The following is a 9,219-nucleotide window of genomic DNA, read 5'->3' on the forward strand; positions in this document are numbered from 1 at the left end:
CCATCTCACGGACTGCAACTACGACACAGTTATGAAACGTTAAAGATGGCTTTGATAAACTGCACAGCATGTGCTTAATTCATGTGGTTTTCACAAAATTCAGATGAGGCCAAAACACAATGAAGCATTGTTGTATTCAGTTTACAGGCAGAACAAAGTTACATTTAAGGTTGTAAATTTTTAAAGTTGTAAATTATTAATAAGTATTTTCATAGAAATACAGTAAATGTCTTGTAACTTTGTTGTAGTAAGCGGAGCAGTTGGGTCATTAGCGTTAGCATTTAAGATTAGGATGAAGATGAAGAAATGTCAGTTCTATCCACACCATCTGCAAAAATACACAGAGACAAGACCTGTTGATTGTCATATAGACATCACAGCAGCAACGTTACGCAACACGGACACCTTCCACTACAGTTGTCTATATCTAGACTGAATCTGAAAATGACACAAACACGACAAAATATAAACATATTTCTTAAGCATTTTAGCAGCTGCTTGTGGAGACAGTGGCATTTTAGTGAAGTTTTCTGTCAAGAATAATTCAGGAAGGAATGTATATTGAAAAGAAATCAAACATTCCAGTAACCTGCAAACTCTATATAGAGACAGAGCTGGTAGTTGAAGACACACACACACACACACACACACACACACACACACACACACACGTGCGAGCCACAGCAGATCATCGACGCAGGCAGTGTGCACAGCTTCAAAGATTCTCAAAGTGTTTGTTCGTGTTGTCTCACGAGGACGCCTTCGTCAGGCGATGGTGAGGGCATGAGGACTCTGGCAGCTGAACGCAGGGAATGACCAGGGGAGCAGGCGGGAGGGGTGAAGGGCAGAGGGAAGCCTGAGACCGGTGAAGCTGAGCTGCTCTGGGTGGCGGGTGATGTTTTTGCGAGCGAGGCAAGCAAACATGAAGTGATCCTGGAGCAGAGGGAGACAGAGGTTAGCTCAGAGAAAAACACGAGGAACAAACTCCGAAAACAAGAGTCTAAGCTGAAACTGGCTGAAACAACAGTCTGGTGATGATATACTGCTGAGCTGATGAGTAGATGGATAGCGGCACACCCACAACACAGATACATACACAAATCCACAGAGATAGTAAGAGGAGACACAGCAAACACAGGGGGAGGGGAAAAACAGCAGAAACACAAGGAATACATTAGAGTCGCAGCCGTAACAGTTAGAGGCAGTCTGAATCAAAGACATGAAAACACAGGGCCATTATTTTCCCCACAGCCTTCAGTTGGTTTAGCATGGAGATAGCCATTCTTCACACTAACATCAATGTTTTTGGGTGGCCACATTTTGCAGCAGCGACACGTGTTTTGCACAGAAAATGCATTGAAGTTGTGAATGTCATCCAGCGTGATTGAACTTCTGCTGACTTTCATTTGCGTCAGAGTAACACTCGTCAGCTGTCTCCGAGCTAGCGCCGCACGTGATCTCCTCGAGCTGTGAAAATCAAGTCTTGATCTTAGATGACTCATTGCCCGAAGCTCAAACCAGGAACTACTGAACAAACGCTGATATTTAACAGAATAAAATATTAGTAAGTTGTGGTTTCTGAGCGGGCTGTGTTAGTCAAGAAGTCCACAATGACTCTTACACATACATAATAGAGTATTAAGGAAATTAAACATTTTAGAAAGAAAAAGGAAAAATATTTATGTATTTTGTAAAAGTTTTGAGATCATTTTCCCAGAATGGAAAGATATGGTCTTAACATGTTATCCCATATAAAAATCCATCATATAGATATCTTTACTATATGTACAAGTGTAATATAATAAAACCTTGTTTCTTGAGATTGAAATAAGAGAATAACATGGTAATGTGCACGTATTTGAAATGTCTCTCTCTGTTTGTCTAGGTCAGTTTGTTCTTCAGTTATTCTGTAATGGTCCAGTGTAGTTGTCAACAACTAAATGATCATTTGGGATTAATCAGTAACTCTTAGTTTGGTATTCCTCCCTCAGTAAATACCTGCAGGTGGATGGTGTCACACGCAGGGACAGGATATCCTACAACCCATGTGCTAATGTTTACATCTGCGAGGAAAGGCTGGTACTGACTACACGTTGTTGGTGAAATCGAGGACGTCGATTTAATGTTTTACGGACTGATGAAACTAAAAGTTTAAATGTTTTTTCACTTTTTTGCACATTTTAATCAAGTCATTTCATTATTTGTAATACAAAAGAAAAGTGGAGTCATCTAGCAAGTGACTGAAAATATGTTTCTGTTAAATATGCAAATATATCACGTGACATGCGTAAATTGCCCAATCACAGCACTATTTTTGTTTTTTAACAAGCAAGTTTCTCTCTGTGTCACATACGTCAGTCTGGGTGACATTTTTCCTCTCCCCACCCTCTCTCTTTTCTCTGGTGCAAAACAAACAAATACTGGTAGTTAGGGCCTAATTGCTTTGCATTAAGAAGGAGATTCTGCGTCACTACACATGAGGAGCTCTTCTGCGTGCTGGCCTTTTGATTTGAGATAGTCTGCAGAGAAATGTAAGTGCAGGAAAATTGCAGGAAATAATGCCGCTGTTCTGGGGAAATCAGCTTTTGGAGATGGGATGCTGTTTTACTGCTTTTTCTCGCTGGCTAAAAAAAGGAGTTTGGTGTACTCTCTATTTTTCACTCCGGTGCTAATGAAACATCCTGCTATGTACCGTCCTGTGTGCTGGCTGTGGTGTTGCAGTGTTCAAGTGTGACGAGTGCTTCAACATCTATTAGAACCAATTAGCAAACAGATCTCCTCCCTTGTATGTGGAAAGCCTTTGGACAGGATGTACTAACTAGGATATGACGCAAAAACAAAATCGAATTCCTTATAGATATTATTTGCTTTCATAGAATTGGATTCAATTGAAGAAGTTTAAAGGCAAACTCCAGGGCTACAGTCAAAAACATTTATGTCCAGTCCAAGACAAACTTAAGTTCTTCTGACCAAGTTCAAGACAAAGTTGCGATTGAAATGAACAAAACAAAGAAAAGAACAGTGTATTCAATATTGTTCATAAACTATTTTCTTACTGTTGATCACAGTGAGAGTCGCACTCAGTCAGTACCATCCTTTACATCTAACTCAAGTAAAGTTTGAACTAATTTGATCACATTACAAAGGGAAGAATAACTGCCCAGTGTAACCAATTAACTATGAAAGTATAAAACTGCTTTTCTAAAGTCAGTGTCAGAACATGTGATGTTATAGAAATTTGCATTGCTGTGGTGAACTGACAGCTGATCGAAAGCAGAGTATTTCTGCAGTCTGCTCTGAGATCCCTGGAAAGGAGGTCAAGATGTTCAAAATACTGTCGAATTTCGTCTGCTTCTAAGAAATGTTGTGTAGTGGCTTCTCCATCTGTCCTGCTGACAACGCCATTTACATACATAACACAAAACACAAAACACACTTGGATCAACATGTGGATACATGGATATCAATCAGCAGCATGAGCCAGGTTGCTTTCACACTTTAGTTAGTAGCTGGTAAAACAAGAATTTCAATCACTTCTTGCTGCTGCTGCTGAAGGAGACCTTGGGAAGAAAAGCTGGAGATTTCTTCTGTAATATTAGCTTTCATGTGTTTACCATCTGCAGTTTTTAGAAAACAATTTAAGTTTCTTGCCAGGAGCAGGAGGTTATAATAGTGCAATGTCTTCAGGGTAGATTGGAGGTTACAGCGAGTTGCTATCAGAAAGTGACCAGACAGGCTGACACATGCTGGGGCTAGCTGGTTAACATGCAAACTTTAGGTTAGCTTAGCATAGCTTTCCACTGCTGGAGACAGCTGTTGGCGAGTAAAGGAATGAAGATTGATGCTGGACTCACATTTCTTCTAGACTGTTAAGTAAACAGCTGTTAATGCTAACGTTTAAGTGTAGTACAAATAAATATGGTGTCTGCATCCTTCTGTGACAAAAGCCATCGTCATGCCCCATTTCTCCCGTCACGCTCAACACGAAAAGAAATTAATTACACAGTTAACGGTTTGTTTGAACTTTTCTTCGCACTTTTGTAAAGAGGGATGTTCTTGTCCCCTGTATGTGACCAGTCATTTGACTGCGAAAAAACACAATCAACGTCATTGTGAACTTCACTTCAAAAATCCCCTCTGATGTCCTGAATTTGTCACATCTCATTAACCTTCATCCGGACTAATGTCATTTCCACTGCTCCGCTTAAAACGCTCACAAATGGAGAAGGTGTACTTTCCCCAGTTTATCCCCGTCACCAATAGTCGAAGTAGGCGCATATAGTTCAGGGTTATAGTGTTTTCTAAGACTTGCGTACAGTGTGCACACAGTGTAGTATAGTACAATTACAAGAGCAAACAGTGGGCACAAGGTAAGAGTGTCAAAGGAGGGGCAGAGATTGTAATGCAGTCTCCATTGACAGTGTCTTTATCAGTGACATAACAAGCTTGGGTATGATACTGTATTTACGTGTGTGTATGTCCATGTGCATCACATTACTGGGGTCATTCATGACATCATACCTGTCCAGAGAAAGCTGCAGAATGTGCTGTATCATTGGACCAGTTCACACTGGGATAATAAAATGTTTGTTTTTTGTTTTTTTTTATATTTTCAGTCATCTGAGTTTCTGCATAATGACGACTTACTGGGTCTTTATCATTTTCATGAACATTGCTCTAACTGAGACTTGTTCTTAGTAAGGGACTGTACCAAAATAATTAGAAGGGGAGGCGGGTCAGTTTCTGCTGAAGGGAGGGTTCAGATTGTTTTGGGAGGACAGAGAGTGGTTAACATAATATCTCAATATATCACAGTGTTGAAGAATCTCATCCAGCGTCACACAATGCACCATTTGTTATATTTTCCATAATTTGGGCAATTGCCAATTCCACTACTGTGTGACTCTTAAAAAATTACAACAATACATATTGAGCGTAAAATTGGGAATAAGTTGAAATGTCATCGGTGAGGATTTTTTCTAAGTCGATGGGAGAGTCCATTGTAAACAGTAACACCTAGCTGTTGGTAGTGGACTCATAACTCTGTGTGTGTGTGTGTGTGTGTGTGTGTGTGTGTGTGTGTGTGTGTATGGCTGTACATTGGTAATTTAAGGTCACAGACTTTATCTGCGTAACCCAGCTCCAGGCACAGAATGCTCCCTCCCAATATCCTCTCTCCCCTGTGACCTTCCCACAGTGTTCAACATCTCAGCTTCCCACAGCTGTACTACACACACACACACACACACACACACACACACACACACACACACACACACACACACACACACACACACCTTTTTAATGTGTGCTATAAACCATATGGCAATAATCAATTATATTACCACTCACACCAAATTAAACACACACAGTATTTGTTTTCATGGCCACTATGTAAACTCGTGAACAGAGATCAGATGTAATGAGTCTCCCTCTCAGCTTGTAAACCTTTTCATAAGTGGAAACATGGACAACAGTGTCTGTAGTGTCATCTATTCCTGTTTTGTTTTTTTTCAATCTAAATGCAGACAGTGAGAAAACTGAATATTCATTTGCATTTACGAGCAGATTCAGGATGTTCTTTAATATTCTGCAGCATGAATGGCTGGAATTTTTTCTATGTGTATTTTGCAGCAGGTGAGTGGCAACAAAAGCGAATGACAGGTGTAATTATCTTTTGTGAAAGCAAGGTTGGCATAGAAACTATTGCTTTGCCGGATCATAATCCCTGCCAAAAAAGAAACTGGGGAGATCTTAGGCCTAACTGTTTCTCGCCCTTTGCTACTCCTGCACACTGATAAGCATCCATGTGCGTAAGAGCAAAAGGAGAAAACAGCTGGGACAGAACCGCAGTAAGGCCGTTGCTGCTCAAAGACAACACGATCTGAACAGAAGAGAGCAGTCACTCCGCTGGAAGGATTAGATCGGATCAAGGACTCTTATGTGCCGTGCAAAACTTGCCAAAAAAAGGGAGAGAAAAAAGGAACGGAGAAAAGCACAAAGCAGCTGAGCAATGAGATGAGAAGACATGCTGAGAAATGAGTGAAGGGTCGGCTGCAAGGCAAAGTGGCTATGCAGTAACAGACAAGTTTCGACAGGGAGAAGATCCGTCCAAGCGACTGCTGAGACATTTCAGTCTGAACCAAAGTGGTGGATGGACAGACTGACAGAACAACATTACCATACACTGCCAGAGCCACGCCACCAGCATGACTACAGAGTCAGGGTGTGTGTGTGAGAGAGAGGAGTCTCCATACAACTCTGTGTGTACTTGCAACATATGTGTAAATGTACCAGATATTTTATATTCAACATAAATTTCCAGAGTTGCAGTATCAAAAAAAACAAGAACAAGGAGCCCTACACATAATTATCACGCTGTGGCTATGTGTGATGAGTGTGTGATGAGTGTGTGATGTCACTATAATGTGCATCTGATCAATTTCGTTCCCCCTCTTCAAGTCTTGCCATATAGCACATGTTCGAGACGGATGTAGAATGAGTCATGGCTCCTTCCCACTGTCTTTCTTTGATGCTTGAACCTGCTGTTGGTGATGTCAATATCAAAGCTAACTATCTGTAGTGAGTACCAAAAAAAAAAAGGGTGGGGTTTTATCAGGCAAGTATTACTTTTGCACACAGAGAAAATGATCTACTTTTTACCATATACTATAAAGAAGGAATAAAAACGGAAATTAAATCCCTAAATGTCAGGACTCTGGTTTATGTAAGTTCCACATGTACTGAAATTTGCATTCAAACTATGACATTTTCCTATAAATCAATGCCTCTTTAACAGATTCTCTCATCTTCGCTCTATTCTGTTTCCTTTAATCTTATCTACATTGTATGTCACATTGATAAAGTGCCCTCAAAGAGACAGCAGTGTTACTGTATATACCTTTGTGGCTTTATGGCTCCGACAGTCACTATTATTATAGCCTGCAGGCTTCTTTCTTCATAGATGAATTTCTTTTCACATTTAAGTGTGTTACTTATCCACAGCAGTACAGTGGGGAGAATTATGAAATATGCTCATATTAAACAGTCCCCAGCTGCTACAGTACGGCATGAAATCACAAGGGCGCTTTACATCAACTCATTTGATCTGGACGTTGTACTGAAAATCCTCTTATCTACTATCACCACTCTGCATGTGATCAGATCATTCCAGCAGTTAATTTACAAACGTCTTTCATAGAAGCAGCCCCGCTAATCCAAGACTAGTGTCCCACGCTCTAATGTCACAGCTGTACCAGCTGACAGGAAATAAATATGCTGACAACAGAATTCCATTGAATGATTAAAGTGGTAATGCAGAATTAGGTATTGGAATATAGGAATAGGACACAGGAATGTATTTTCAAACAGTAGCTCTAAGCAACTAAGATGTACTTATTGTGTTCTGTAAAAAAAACTCTCCAATGGTGGAAGGTAATGCCTGTGTTATATCTTGTTTCTATTATGTCTTTTCTTCTACTGAAGTTAGCATGCTAACCAGAGACATAGTGCTGCTCAGAGGTCTGCCGGCAAGAAACCACGTAATTATACTAAATAAAATAAGCTTTCCATCACACGGCAAACCAGGACATTTTAGGCAGCTGTTCACAATACAGTGTTGAGTAACGTTTTTAATTAAAATTCATTACACTTACCATTATTAACTCAAGTGCAAGTTATGCAGGAAGCTCCCATCGGCCACACAGCTCCGACTGCAGGTACTGTTAAAGGTAAAAAAGATTTTAAAAAGTTTGACTTTCATTGTCCAATCAGATTTTCGTGTAAAAACATGTTTTTAAAAACACATATTAACCGATCGGAGGCTCCGACACTTTGAGATGAGATGCGACAGATTCGTTTTTATCATTTTGCATGGCGGTTAGGAGCTCACTCTGTTGGTCCAAGAAACACCGAGCAAGAGAGAGAGAGAGAGAAAGACGCTAGCGCTAACGGCTAAGCTAAAGTAACTAACAGATGAATAGCTTGTGTGTGTGTATCAGATTAGACATCCTATACAGTGATACACAGAAAGCTAGCCGGCTAGCCAATATCACGAACAACTTAAGACAGGAAATACAACTGCTCACGTCTCAGACACATGGCAAACTGTTAACTAACATGTTGTAAACAGATAGTTTTAACCACAAAGACTGGAAGTGTGATTTAAGCGAAGCCGCTGTAAGATGATACATGCTGCTGTTAACACTTCTTACCTTGTACCGCGAGAAAAGAAAACATTAAACCAAGATGGCGTCCCGCACGGAAAGCAACGCAAAACTACGGTGTCCCACAGCGGCCAAACAACACCAAAACCCAATTACCCTGGGAATAAACATCGTAACTGCGACACCCAGTGGTTTATTTAGGCTGCTGCCCTACACATGTGTAACTGTATGTATACATGTATGTACAGTATATGCCTGACCGTATATTTGTATGTGCAAGTGAAATCTTCAGTTTTGGCCTATCAGCTTCTCAGAGAATTGACTAAAACCGAGTGACACACATAGTTATTGTGGACAATAGCAAACAGAGAAATAGCTTTATTGAGCACAGAATATATTTTAGTTTGCTCAGGTTACGGTATTATTTCCTCAAAAAAAAGTTCTTCTTTACATATAATTTGTGTGTTTGCAAAATGTATTTGTCTGGCCACAAAAAGTCCCACTACGCGCTAAGCCTTCCTGCTTTTTGTCTTCCGTATTTAAACCAAATTTGGCGCCTTTCGGCCAAATGCCCGTATGTGCGCAGTGCATTAAAGCAGACAGATGTGCGCACCTCCGGTTTTTCCCTCCACTCCCCGTTTCCTGTTCGTCCGATTTCCGAAACTGTCACAGATACGAAAAGTTTCTGCGTTTGTTTGTTCCCCACTTTACTTTTCTTCTGCTGTTATTCACATTATTCTGGAGAAAGACTCGGCCGGGTCTGGGCCCAGAGATCCGGCTGAGATGCGGTCCGCCCGGTTTTCCGAGTCCAACAAGCCACAACCAGGCCGGAAGCAGCCGCCCGTGCCGGACGGCCATTGTCTTCCGCATTTAAAGCAAAGTTGGTCCCTTTCGGCCAAATGCCCGTGTGTGCGCAGTGCATTAAAGCAGACAGATGTGCGCACCTCTGGTTCTTCCCTGCACGCCCCGTTTCCGAAACTGTCAAAGGCACGAAAAACTTCTGCTGTTAAATGGACTTGCACTTATTTAGCGCTATTCTAGTCTTACTGACCAC

At 40.9% G+C, this 9,219-nt stretch overlaps 1 long non-coding RNA gene across 1 annotated transcript; it reads right to left on the reverse strand.

Annotated features, from left to right (window-relative positions):
* Positions 1-156: 156 nt before the first annotated feature.
* LOC130162828 (uncharacterized) lies at positions 157-7,723 on the reverse strand. The gene is made up of 3 exons (XR_008826309.1): positions 7,656-7,723; positions 753-933; positions 157-328 (listed from the first exon to the last, which is right to left on the reverse strand). It is a non-coding gene; the product is annotated as an uncharacterized LOC130162828 (long non-coding RNA).
* Between the last annotated feature and the right edge of the window lie 1,496 nt (positions 7,724-9,219).

Source organism: Seriola aureovittata, chromosome 21, assembly GCF_021018895.1.
Source record: "Seriola aureovittata isolate HTS-2021-v1 ecotype China chromosome 21, ASM2101889v1, whole genome shotgun sequence".
NCBI classification, from domain to species: domain Eukaryota; kingdom Metazoa; phylum Chordata; class Actinopteri; order Carangiformes; family Carangidae; genus Seriola; species Seriola aureovittata.